The 14059-nt window shown below is 41.0% G+C and overlaps 1 long non-coding RNA gene across 2 annotated transcripts; it reads left to right on the top strand.

Annotated features, from left to right (window-relative positions):
- The first annotated feature begins 257 nt into the window (after nt 1–257).
- Nucleotides 258–13589, top strand: LOC128634203 (uncharacterized). 2 transcript variants are annotated; one of them, XR_008397493.1, is made up of 4 exons: nt 258–3274; nt 3384–3530; nt 12632–12757; nt 13319–13589. It is a non-coding gene; the product is annotated as an uncharacterized LOC128634203 (long non-coding RNA). The 2 variants fall into 2 exon arrangements; XR_008397492.1 differs by having other exon boundaries at nt 259–3274; nt 3387–3530.
- The last annotated feature ends 470 nt before the right edge of the window (nt 13590–14059 follow it).

The raw sequence follows: 14059 nt of genomic DNA, 5'->3' as shown, positions 1-14059 counted from the left end.
TGTGCAAAAAATTTAAATATAACATTTAAAAAGTTTAAGATTTCACAGCATGTTTGTGTGCATGTTATTTCAGTATTAATGTTCTTATTATTATTTTAAAACTTTAAAAAAAAAATAAAAAAAACACATGTGCCAGGGTGTACAAATGTTTTTTTTTTTTTTTTCCTGGTTGCGTATTTAAAATTCTTACTTGAACCGGTACATCTATATGATATATTTTCGTCATGTGTGTGCTTGTGTGTGTATTTGCACATGTATGTGCACATGTGTGTTTTCCTACTATAGGTGTTTAAGGACCCATTTCGGTACTTCTCTAAGCAGGAGCTGAAGGAGCTTTTCACACTGGAGGACACGTACTCGTCCTCCATTCGGCTGCAGCTGCAGTCGCTCCACTCGTCTGCGTGCCGCTCCGACCCTGAGCTGCAGTGCCACATCTCCTCTCTGAAGGGCATGAATGTGTTTGGCGTGTCCCGTCATGACTTGCTGTTCTCTAATGAGGATACTCTGCAGGACGAGGACAAATATGGTCACAATTTGGCCCATATCTGTTCAGCGGTGCTATATCTAGGCCATATGTGACGGATAATACCCACATGTGGCCCAAACGTACTTGCTATTTGGGATGTCTGGTTGGGGTGTGAAAATTTTAGATGCTGGATTGACAGTTATATTATTAAATAACAATATGAACAGCAAGATTATTAATTGGAGTAGCATAAGTAATGAAAATAGCAAATGTTAATATTCATAAATACAGGTAATGGGATTTAGTGTTAATAGTGCAAGAGTAAGTGTAAATATGAATCTGAAACAGATGTGGCTGTTCATCTCAGTGCTTGAATTGAAGAAAAAGTCAAAAAAATTTAGCCATGTTGTATAACATACATAAAGGGCAAGCAGGCGGAGCTTGTGTCCCCAAACATGATCAGTGCTTGCTTTGATGTACAAAACTCCTCATATGGCATAGAGCACGCACCATACAGCATTCCTCAAATCTAGGCCTAATTCTAAACCACTTTAGCTGGAAGACCCACCCACACACTGTGTGTGTCAGTGACTGTGTCTGTATGGTTGGATGATGAGCAGGTGTGTGTGTGTGTGTGTCAGTGACTCGGGTGTCTGTACAGTAAGCTGATGAGCAGTTGTATCTCACTGTCTCCAGTGTTAATGTCAGTGGCCTTCAGAAAAAAGTCCAGTGCTTCCTGTTTCATCCCTTTAGACAAACACGTTCCCAGAATGCACCAGTGAATCAAACGATTCCTCTGGATGTTTGACATCATTTGGACTCTGCACTTCAGTGGCTGCACACTGATGCACAACTTCACTAGAGGCCAGTTGAACGTCAGTGAAGCTCTTTACCATCACCTTCCTCTTCCTCCTCGCACTCAACCATGTGTTCACTAGGCTCTGGCTCGTCCTCTGGCTCCTCCCACTCCTCTAATTTTTCCTCTTTCGTCTCTGGTTCCTCCTCTTCCTCCTCCATATCCTGCAGCTGTGACTGTACTCATGAGTGTCGTGATGCGATTGATGTGTTCCTGCTGCATCTGCGGTTGGTGCCATTATTCAGCATGGATTCGGGTGTGGAAGATCTGAGGCCCATGAAGCTGCGAGCTAATGGACTGCTAGCCAAAACAGGTTTCTCCACCTCTTCTTCTTCATGCCCCTCTTCCTCACCATCATAGATGACTTGCAGTTTTTTTTTTTGGTGGGGCAGAGCAAGGACTCGTCTGCTGCAGTGAAATATACTGATTTCTGCCTACCACTATCATTGTTGGGTGTGGGGTCAGATTCATCTATAGCTCCAGTGGCAGAGGTTTAGATGCATCAGCATCAAACTCGATGCAGGCTTTTGAATCAAAGTCCACCTCTGATAATGCTTTTGGTATGTTTGACTCAATTCCCAACAGAACTACAGATGAATCTGATTGCTTGAAAGGAGAAATGTGCAAGGTCTGATTTGAGTGAGTGTGTATGATCGGATTTCTCCTCTATGATTAAACGCTCCTCATCATTTATGCTCTTAAACACTTGTCCAAAATAACTGTCCTGTCACCTGTGTAGATAAATCCATCACATGCTCATCCTTCATCTCCATCCCTCCATCCATGCTCATCATCTCCAGCTCGTCTGATCCTGATTGGGTGAGATCCACCACGGCAGGTGGGCTGAGGTTATGGCAGGGTGGCGTGGTTTTGACATCATCCATCGTCGTGTGTTGGTCTGGGCCCTGTTGCCTTGACAGCGGGAGCCAACTGGGTCCTGAGTTCTGATTAACGCTGTCCATCATGAGGCTGTGCAGCTGTGACTCGGCCTGGACCAGGTCCTGCGCTTTCTGCACACGCTGGTCACTGTAAATACAACACATACAAATACAACAGCACGGCACACTCTTCAAAAAAGAAATTGCAAGCATTCTAGCAAAAACTTTCAAAAACAATTCCTCTATTGAGAACTGCCCTCCTGCTTTCTGGACTTTTCTTACTCAGCAAGAGAAAGAAAAGAGAAACTTCAGCTCCGGTACAACCGACCTTTTACTACGCATAGAACATCTCTATTTGAGGAAGAGTAAGAAAACATATAGTTAAAAGTAAAAATACTAAAGTGTACCGTACCCCTAAAGCTGATTGTTTGGTGGGGAGGTGTGTCTGATTGCTTATTCGGAAACAATCTGAGACGCTGTGACATTTATTTCTTCTGGTTTAGTCAAATTCAGATTAATGTTGTTTACAACACAGACAGCAGAAAATCCAGGTGGAGGAGTTTCAGTTTCTGACACTGTGGTCTCAATATCTTTAGAACGAGGAACTGAACTCTCCATACCTCCTGAACCACACCCTGATCACAAGCACTTGGTACTAATGGGCTAGGGGTTAGGCTTTTGGAGTTAAGGGGTTAGGGGTAGAGAATATGAGTTAGGCAGTAGGAAATTACCTCTGTTACAGTGTTGGTGGACTTGAAATGTGGAGTTTGTGGAATATCAGTAAGACTGTAATTCCCAGAATGCACTGCATGAGATGAGAGTGAGGAGGGTACAGGATTCTCTGCAGTGCCAGTGTACACCTCAGAGCTCTGGACTCGAAACTTTACATTCTGAAACCCTGTAAGACAGAATTGTGTCCATAGCACATTATCAGTCTTACCCTGTGTGTGTGTGTGTGTCTGTCTGTCTGTCTGTGTAGTCACTTCTTCCATAAGGCATGTGTTGAGCCATGGCTGATGGATCATAGGACCTGCCCGATGTACGTGTGTCATCCTCAAATCCCTCAGAGTAGAGGTGAGGTGTGTGCGTAAATGGATTCATGAGAGTTTCTCATCTCTCTATAGACGGATGTTGAGGAGCAGCACATGTAGACGGTCACTTCTGCTCTGCATTCGTTTCCCAGCAGCACTGAGTACTTTCACACACACTGTGACTCAGTCTCCAGCATACACCCCAACTCCGAGTCTCTCACACAGCGATGCTGCCTTTTCTGGATATGAATCTCTGCATGCAACAGAGCAGCTGGGTCCTGCTGACCACACACATGAAGGTGAGAAGTGCGCATGCACACACACACTGTGTTTCAGCCTGCCTTGCTGAATTCCAGAAGCTGCTGCTAATAAGCTAGTTTGTTCACTGTGTGTGTGTGTGTGTGGGGGGGGGGGGTATTATTTTGGAAGCACACACCTGTATTTGGACTAAACATACTAGCATGACCACAAAAAGATTCAAGATTGTGGCTCAACTGACGAGAGGCCATAAGGTTTGTGAGAACGCTGATATTCTTGTCCTGGGTTCGATGGAAACATGGTGTCAGGACGTGCGCTGGTCTCTCAATACAGTTTCCTCTGAAGCCCAGGATTTGGTTTTACTATACACTGAAGACATTTGGGTTTGAGATATGTCGGTCATTTTTAGGACATTCCAAATATGTTCCAATATTTTCGATCATTTGAAAAATGGGTAGGTTTAAACACAAGGTGCCATATTTTAAGTTGTTTGACCAGAATTTAATTTCCTAATATTTACATTTAAATGTGTTAATCAACTCCTATTCATCATTTGATCTCAAGCCCAAATGTTTCCCGTATATAGCAAACCAAAAATAATTGCCCTTGCTGTTCTAATACTTTTCTCCATATAATGGGAATAGCTCAGCAGCGGTGTTCTTCACAGTGGCTGACAGTTTTTGGTCTTGGTCTTGTCACTGAGTTGACCTGTGGAGATCCAGGGCAGGTTTCATGGTGATTTTCTCTGGCAGGTGGGGCATCTTCAAGTTACTTGGTTACAGTTATATTTCTATAGCACTTTTCTAGACACTCAAAGTGCTTTACACTGGGAGGAGACCACTAGTGCGTATCCTCCACCTGGATGATGGGACAGCAGTCATAGTGCTCCAGATCTCCCACCACACACCAGCTATTACTGGAGAGGAGAGAGTGATGTAGCCAATTCAGAGATGGGGATTATTAGGGGTGATTGAGAAGGCCAATGAGGGAATTTGGGCAGGACACTGGGGTTATACCCCTACTCTTTATTTTATTTTATTTTATTTTATTTTATTTTTATTTATGTTTTATATTTTTAATGACCACAGAGAGTCAGGACCTCAGTTTAATGTCTCATCCAAAAGACAGTGCTGTTTATACAGTAGTGTCCCCGTCACTATATTGGGGCTTTAGACCCCACACAGACCACAGGGTGAGCCCCCCCCCTGCTGGTCTCACTATTACCACTTCCATCAGCAAGCTTAGTTTTCCCCAGGAGGTCTCCCAGTACTGGCCAGGCTCAACCCTGCTTATCTTCAGTGGGACGCCAGGCAAGAGCTGTAGGGAGAGATGGCTCTGGTTATGTATTTCTGCATTCAGTGATGGACTGGGAACCTGTTTTCTCGTAGCTGCCCTAACTGTTTAGGAGGGCATGCTCCTCAGTGCAGAGGTACACTTCCATATGGAGGCTCTATTCAATGGCTGTACCCTGTGCTGTGATTGGCTTGCAGGTTTGGAGGCAGTGTGTTTGAAGTGCCACTGCACTACGATAACCCCGCCTTTGAGAGTGAAACTCGCAGCTAGGAGACCAGCAAAACACACTGTGACTGTAAACACACACACACACACACATGCGTACATGTTCACATACACTATACATACATTTACAGTCACAGGTTTGGATTTAAAAATGCATTTTATTTCATTTCTGTGTTATTTAATGACCTCATGCTGTGGTTAATGGGAGGAAAATCTCTCTTCTCTTTTATCTCTGGGGTGTGTGTACTGGAGAAACACACAGTTCACCAGCTCCCTCTGCTGGACATGTGTTGCATTACCTCTCTCTTTCTTGCACACACAGTCAGTATATACTGAATTTGCCATGTGACAGGTGTTCCTGGTTCAGTATGGGTGGAGCTTATGTGAATTTTTTTTCAACTTAATCATGTGACATCCGTTAGCTTTTCTTTCCACTTGTTCAGCTTGATCATCTATTTAATGCTGTATAGCGACTGCTGGGGAGGTAACGTTAATGTTCGCTATGTTAACTAGTGCTGTGGGTAGGTGACGGGCTAGCACAGCTGATATTACTAAACTATTATACTGTTTAATTATAGGCAGGCTTTTATGCCCACAAATACTAAAGAAATAAAAACAGAAGCTAGTGGTAATGTTATACAGTTCAGATTATACTTAAGCTCCGCCCTCACTGACTCAGACACGCCTGTCAATTGGCACAAAAAGCTTGCTATTTAAAAATAAATAAATAAATAAATAAATTCTTAGAATTATTCTAATTTTACTAACTATTTTACAAAATATCAAAATGTGTCCTTTTATGTGTGTGTGCTTCACAACGTGGCCTTATTGGTATCTTCTGTACTCTATGAACTACTGATCTGAACTGTTAAATAAGAGGTGTAATTTTAATCAAATTATAGTGATATGAAAATGTAAACTGTAAATAAAGTCTCTTTTTATCATGAATGTGTGTGTCCACTTGATCCCTTGGCATGAGCGGGGATATTTATCTAGAGTATCAGTTATTATATGAAGTCTGTAGTAACAGCATTTCTCTGAAGATGATTTAATGGAGCTTGTGTTTAGAGTGTAACTTGTACTTTAGCTTTCTTCATTTTCCCAAAATTTAACACCAGATACTTCACAGTACACGAATACCACATGGAGATACAAACTTTATAGTTGACATGAGGGTAACACTGTTTACACAAGGGTAACAGGCTTGGCACTGAGGTAACACTGGTTACACAAGGGTAACAGGCTTGGCACTGAGGTAACACTGGTTACACAAGGGTAACAGGCTTGACACTGAGGTAACACTGGTTACACAAGGGTAACAGGCTTGACACTGAGGTAACAGGGTTTACGACCTTTAAGTGTAGAGATCTGATTAATTTTATGTACATATGCGTGTTCATGGATAAAAAAACGTACTGTCGTGTCTGCTCAACTTTTTTTTTGATGAGGGATATGCAAATTGAATTTAAATTCACTAGTCTTACTTAAATTTCCTATATTAACTTGTAGATTTTAATTATAAATATATTTTCTAATTATTATAGTCTCTATTGTATCACTGGAACAATGGCCCATATACACTCAGCTAATCATGTGACAGCAGCACTGTACATGAAATCATGCAGCTACAGGTCAATAGCTTTATTAATGTTCACATCAAACATGTATTATTGTGTATGGGGAGGACCGGGTGGGTGTGAGACCCAGTTTCTGTCCCAGTCTGGCCCGGCTCCTTCAGGAAATACTTTATCTGATGTGTATATCAGCTGCTTATTTCTTCTTGGCCTTTACACACAGTAAAGGTTTACTGTGCTGCAGTTCTACATGTCTTTATACTTTTGACCATTAGGGGGTCTCCAATGTAAACCCTTGAGAAATTAAACATTTTCAACACATCTGTAATAAAGCTGTAACTTTTGGGGTTTTGAGGGTTTTTTTTTTGAGAGTTTTTTCAGGTTTGGAGGGTTTGAGGGGTTTTTGGACTGTTTTGGCGTGTTTTGGGGGTTTTGAGTTTTTTAGCATTTCGGAGGGTTTCAGAGGTTTTCTGAGTTTTTTTTAGGGTTTTGTAGGGCATTGGAGTGTGATGATCATGGTGACAATGTTGACGATGTTGATGACGACGATGATGTTGACGATGATGATCATGATGACGATGATGGTGACGATGATGATGATGACAATAGATGATGACTATGACCATGATGATGACAATGTTGATGACGTGATTATTATGATGATGACAATGACGATGATATGACGGCGATGATCGTGACGATGATGATGATGATGATGATGATTACGATGATGGTGACGACGATGATGGTGATTATGATTACGATGATCAGAACGATTATGATTATGATGATGGTGACGACGATGATGACTGTGACTATGATGATGACGGCAATGAGGGTGACAATGATGGCAATGATGACAATGACGATGATTATGAGGACGGTGATGGTGGTAATGGTGGTGATGATGGTGATGATCTGAAGTCTTTATTTTCTCCTACAGCGTGTATGAAGCAGTGCTGCACGGAGCAGATGACAGAATGTCTGGACTGGATTATGGCTGAATGTAAGAATTTGTATTCAAAATTTCTGCAGAGTATGGCGATCTCCTTCATACAGAAGTCAGATGGTTGAGTAGGAGTAAAGTACTTCACCGTTTTATTTCCTTGGTGAGTGAAATTACGGCTTTAATGGAACTGGGGGGGGGGCGACACTAACCTGTTGTCTGATGGCTGCTTGATCTTGCATTCTTGGCTGATGTGACAGAGAAACTGAATCAGCTCAATCTTCAGTTACAAGGTAAAGACAAAACCATATGTGATATGATCAGTGCTGTGAAGGTATTTAAAGCAAAACTGTCATTTTACCTTCAGCAATTGAAAAACAAAAGATTGCAACACTTCCCGTCATTGGTAAAGATAGAAAGAAAGCCATGCAAATGCAAGCAAAGTTTTGGATGTACTCGAGTATTGTGACCTCCTGTCCAGGCTTGGGCAGGAATCTGAGGAAAGGTTCAGTGATTTTGAAAATCTTGAGATATGTGTGGCATTTGTTGCCAAGTCTTTCATGGAGATAGACATGGATCACATTTCAAAGCAGATGGCTGAACAAAAGTTTAACTATGTGCTCTTCTCATCAGCAGACCATAGGCAACAGCTAAAGGGTGTTTCTGTCGTGGTAGTAGTTATCACGTGGTATGTAGTGGTTATCACATTTGCTTCACACGCAAAAGGTCCCTGGTTCGAGACTGGGCAGAAACAAGCTAGCAATTTTGAACTTTGCTTTAATAACTGACCGGTTGTCATCACTGTAGGATCAGGTCCTCTAGGAACAGCCGGAAAGCGAGACCTTGGACAGAGCAGATTTCCTTCTTTTGTGCCTTTGTAGCAAAGCAGTTAACATTTGCTTACAAAATGAAAGGGAGTCTCTGGTTTTCTACAGAAAGTGGAAGCCTGGCTCTTTCGTTGTTCAGTAAGACTCTGTGCGTGACTGGAAAATTTTCCATAAAGTACTGGTCGCCAAGTTCACCTATCAGCGAGAGGTCTACGCCCGAAAAAGGCTGGGAGCGGTTTCCCTTCCATTGAGCTTTTGGTGCAAGGCAGATAACAGCTGCTTGCAAAATCACAGGCAGTCTCTGCTTTTCCACTGAATGTGGGAGCCTGGCTCTTTCCTTCAACAAGAAGACAAGAGTAATGATTCGCTTGATTCGAGGGGTAGGGGTAGACATGGCCAGGGAAGAAGAGAAACAATACAGAGCAGCAAGTAGTTACACAGACTCCTGAATGTTCTCAATAACCATACATTTCATGTAAACACCAACCATAAAAACTGAAAATATATGTACACACTGTATTTCACAATAATTAACAATGGTCAAGTCCATCAATAACGCAAATGTCCAAGTCTGTTAAGTTCAGTACCCCAACTAAACTTTCTAAATCTTACGGTTCGGTCCCCATTTGGGCGCCACTCTGTAGCGTGGTACCTTATGGGGTTTGGACGCCAGACAGTTCAAATTAACAGTCATTTATAACTTATAATTTGGACATCACTCAGAATAAGGCTACTCAATTCTTACAAAATAAGTTTATTATTATTTATGCAATAAACATAAGAAAATACAGATCGTTTCAGTCATAGAAACTGAAATAATGAAAACCAAAAAGTTCCCCTACGTGGGATTAATAAACGCACCCATAAGGAAACAAGGCTCTATTCATAAAAGAAAATTTTCACACACAAAAGGCAGAAAAAAAAACATTTAACCCCAAAATAATTCTTAACCAAAACAAAAAAGTTGTTCACTTTAAAAGTTGCACTTCAATGGCGGTGATTTAAGCGTACGGGAGTTTGTGAACCCGAAAGCATGGGAAAGAGCAGTCAGATTCCGCTTAACACTCGGAGTTCTTTACAGCCAGTAACATCCAACGATTTAAACATACTGGTTCTCCACAAAAGTATTAAAGAAAGGATCTCAAACCCGTGATGTTCCTCCGAACCCTCAAAACTCCGCTCGCTCGTTTATTCACCTTGGCAGAATATTCCCGAAGTGTTCGTCAGCCTCCTGAATCAATATCCACAAGGTTATAATCCACAGTAAGAGCATTAGCATGGTCCTTGGCAAACGCACACCATCAGTTCCGCCATTCCCACCTGGCTCTCATTTCCGCGTCCCGCTTTCTCTCACCTAGTCACCTGTTCTTTTTATTGCTTCCTAAGACCCCACCCTTCTCTTCATCTCTTTTTTTTACTTCCGTTAATTAAAACACCATGGAATGGAATGGACTCCGCTTCTGTGTCAATAAATGGTAAAATGGTAAATGGCGCACTTATATCCAAAGTGCTTTACAGTGTGTCTCATTCACCCATTCACACACCAGTGGTAGCAGAGCTGCCATGCAAGGCGCTAACTTGCCATCGGGAGCAACTTGGGGTTCAGTGTCTTGCCCAAGGACACTTTGGCATGTGGAGTCATGCTGGCTGGGAACCGCCAACCCTACGATTAGTGGACAACCCGCTCTACCACCTGATCCACAGCCGCCCCTGTTACTGTGCAGCTATCTGTTACAAATGAATGGGAAAATATCCTTGGCATCCATGCAATTCAAGGATGTTGTAATTGGTAAGTTGTGATGTCAAAAGTATCTGTACCAAGTTGATACTAAAATTTTAAAAAGAATGATACGATAAGTTTTTTTTTCAGTATCGGCTGTACCAAGTATTCTTCTGCTTTCTGATTGACTTTCTTTTGTAAGTATTAATTAACCGTGATTTCCACTCAGCCATCTTACTGGAATTTGTGTAGGTTAGGAATAAGACTGAGGATGGAGTTGTACAGTTTTGTAGTGTGTATCGTTTGTAAATATTGTTAACTTCTTTACCATAGCCATGCTGAGGGAGGTGTTGACTAAATTAGAGATGGTGCTGGACCAACAAACCAATGAGATTGCTTCAACTACAGGTGTTCCAGGTGCAGTCTTTGGATATTGATGAAGATTTACTGCCCTGCAAGATCTTCCTCAACTGCATAGTCTGGAACAAAGGATGCAACAGAGCCCAGATTGCAAGCAAAAACTGGTGATAATTTTTTTCCTTTTTTTGTTAACAATTGCTTGCACAATTACACAGCTACTGAGAGTGTTTGTTTTCTCAAGGTGACACACTTTGATATGAGGGAACAGTTATGACCTAATCTTTGTTAGAGGAGCAAAACATGGAAAGCACACAGGGCAGGGTAACTGCAGGAGTAGTGAGAAGCACTGACACAGTTGACAAGGCAATACATGCTTATTAATTATTTATATTTTATATTATATTATTGTTTTAAAAATCATCGGTTTCGGGTAAACTGGTTGGTGCTTATTGACGGGGTGGATGTGCGTGACTGCATCTGGTGCATATTGAAGAGGGTGACTGCTAACTCCCTGGCAAAGAATCTCAATTGGAGGGGAGTCAATGGAAAGACTTCACTGTCCGCTCTCCAACTCGGAGAGGTCGTGATTGGTAAGTATATCTGTTTACATACAGAATTAGCTGTCTTTCTCAGATGATATGTAAGGGGTAATCCACGGCTAGATGTACATTAAACGATCTTAGTGCATGATGTGGAGGAAATGCACCACTCGTTCAAATCGTTTAATGCACACCTAGCCATGGATTACCCCGCCTATACCATGGTCTTTCCACAATTAATAAAGTTAAAGCTGTCATTGATTTTAGAAGCTCAAACTTTGATTAGAAGTTTAAAATGACAGTTAATTTCTATTAGTTAGGTCATTAGATCTGGAATTTTGCCCAATATAAATCAGACACAGAGATAAAGTAGTGTGATGAGATTACATTTATTTGAATGAATTGACAGATATCTATCAGAGACAGAGAGATTAATCATGTATGAATTTCCTGCATCATGTGCCTCTCAGCAGTCAGTCAGTGTGTTTACATGGACCACAATAATCCACTGTTAACCCGATTAAGCCGATACTTTGATTAAGAAACTACCATGTAAACAGCAATTTTTAATTACCTTAATCTGATTAAAGTCAAGTTACTCGAAGTAAGCACTAATCGAATTAAGACATGTGGAGTACTCCTGTTTTAGTCGCATTATCAACGTGTATTACAGACATGTAAACACCTGAATCACATTATTAACGTCATGTGAGTTTTCACCTCATTTTGCGACAGGACACGTACACACACGGCAGTGCTCAACATTTTACAGCGAACAAGAGAGCATGGCTGCGTCCCAAACCGCATACTTGCTGACTATAGGCCTGTAGTGGGGAAAATACATCTATCTCGGCTACTATAGAGACGCTAAGTGCACGGTTTGGGATGCAGCTCACGGCTTCAAGCAGTCGTCTATTTGCACGTACAGCATGACAAATAAATAACTGCGCTTAAAGCGTTCATAAAAAAATTAAATAAAAACACCCAAAACTGTATACTATACCATAACGAAGACGAACTGTATGTTGATGCGTGAAATTCTGGAGGGACATCAGACGGCGTGGCGCGGTGATGTAATGATGCGGGCTGTTAATCTAATTATGTTCTAAAACATGTAAAACGGGAACATGACAGGAGTATTCTAAAAGCGACGCATGTAAACACCTTAATCACGTTATTATCTTACTCAGAGTAAGGTCAATAATTAGATTACTGCTGTCCATGTAAACATAGTCAGTGTTGCGCAGCAGTAGTGTAGTAAAACTGAGAGTTGAATTACTTCACAAACAGTGATGGTAACACCTCATTGCTGAGAAATATAATGTAACTTTTCACCAGCAAAGCTATATTTTTTTTTAAGTTGCAGACAGCGCCGGCAAGAAGTGTCTGTGTGTATGAATGTGTGTTCACGAATGTCTCTGTTTGCTCGAGTGTCTGAGCGTGTGTGTGTGTTTGTGTGTGCATGTAGGCTGCGTGTTGATTTAGAAATGCTCACAGTGATCAAACTGACTGGAACTACCTGTGCAATAAACGGTTATAATGCACACCTTCCAGCCAATCAGAATCCAATATTCACACTGACCATGGTATAAACGTAATTAATGCTTAAGATTCATAATAACCTTACGATATGTATTGCTTTCTTCCAATGTTCATAGAAACCTCTTCACGGCTAAAGCTGCAGAGATGGAGGTTGAGGGGACCATGAAGAGGTAGCTCCAGCTGGTGTCAGATCGAGAGTGCGGGTGCAAGAGAAGACTTTTGAAAACTTTTGCAAAAAGAAGGTATTTAGAGTGTTTTAACTGTGGTGTCTTTGTTAATTTGTTAAAATGTTCATATTATAGTCTATTTTTGATTGTTTATAAAAGTCCTTGCTGTTTTTAAATGGTTGAATTTATTAATTTTTTTTTTTTGTGTGTGTGTGTGTGTGTGTGTGTGTGTGTGTGTGTGTGTGTGGGGCTGGGTGGGTATACAGTTGCGGTCGGAAGTTTACATACCCCTTGCAGAATCTACAAAATCTTAATACTCTTAACAAAATAAGATTGATCATAAAAATCCTAAGTTTCTAATTTAGTAACGCCATGAATAAGCTATTTCATATAACAGAAGTTTACATATAGTCCACAAGATAATAGCTGAATTAATCAAAATTACCCCATTCAAAAGTTTACACACATTTGATTCTTAATATTGTGTGTCGTTACCTGAATGATCCACGACTCTTTTTATGTGTTATGATAGTTGTTCATGAGTCCCTTGTTTGTCCTGAGCAGTTAAACTGCCCACTGTTCTTCAGAAAAATCCTCCAGGTCATTCTCATACTTTGCTTTTCCTGCATATTTTAGCCCTTTCCAGTAGAGGTTATATGATGTTCCGATCCATCTTTTCACACTGAGGACAATTGAAGGACTCGTACACGACTATTCCAAAAGGTGCAAACATTCACTGATGCTCAAGAAGGTAACAGCATCCATTAAGAGCCTGGCTGTAAACGTTGTAAACAGGATGATCATGTAAATTTTTTTGTCTTCTGGGATACTTCTTCTATGCTGTATTAACCATCTTTCTGTAATAAACCTTTTTCACCTCAGAGGACGAGTCTGCAAGTGTTGTCTAATTTCCACGACACAACTCAGTTTTTACATTTCTTTATTTTATTTTTAAGAAAAATAATTAAAATTCAATAACCTTTTGACTGTATGAGGTACCCGTAAATGAGAAAAAACATAGTACTACTTTCATAAAATGTCATGTGCAGCTTGATGGTAATTATAGTAATGTATAGTAATTCTGAGTCTTGAACAGTAAACTCTCAAGTGTCGTTGTCATGTCACAGCAAACCAGCGACTCCGTTTCCCAGAATGCACCTCAGACTACAAACATGGCAAACACAAACTACAACTCCAAACCAACACACCGACATTGTTAACAGAATACTAATCAGACAAACCTGTTACCAATGAACCTACTACATTAGAGAAGGAAATACTGGATGTGAAGTGCAGTAGTGCTAGTGTGTGTGAATAGACTGTCAGTTTAGATACTGACCCAGAACACTACTAACATGCAGTGCTTTCTTGGGGTGG

This window comes from Ictalurus punctatus, chromosome 12 (assembly GCF_001660625.3).
Source record: "Ictalurus punctatus breed USDA103 chromosome 12, Coco_2.0, whole genome shotgun sequence".
NCBI classification, from domain to species: Eukaryota; Metazoa; Chordata; class Actinopteri; order Siluriformes; family Ictaluridae; genus Ictalurus; species Ictalurus punctatus.
This window is presented reverse-complemented; position numbering and strand designations above follow the sequence as displayed.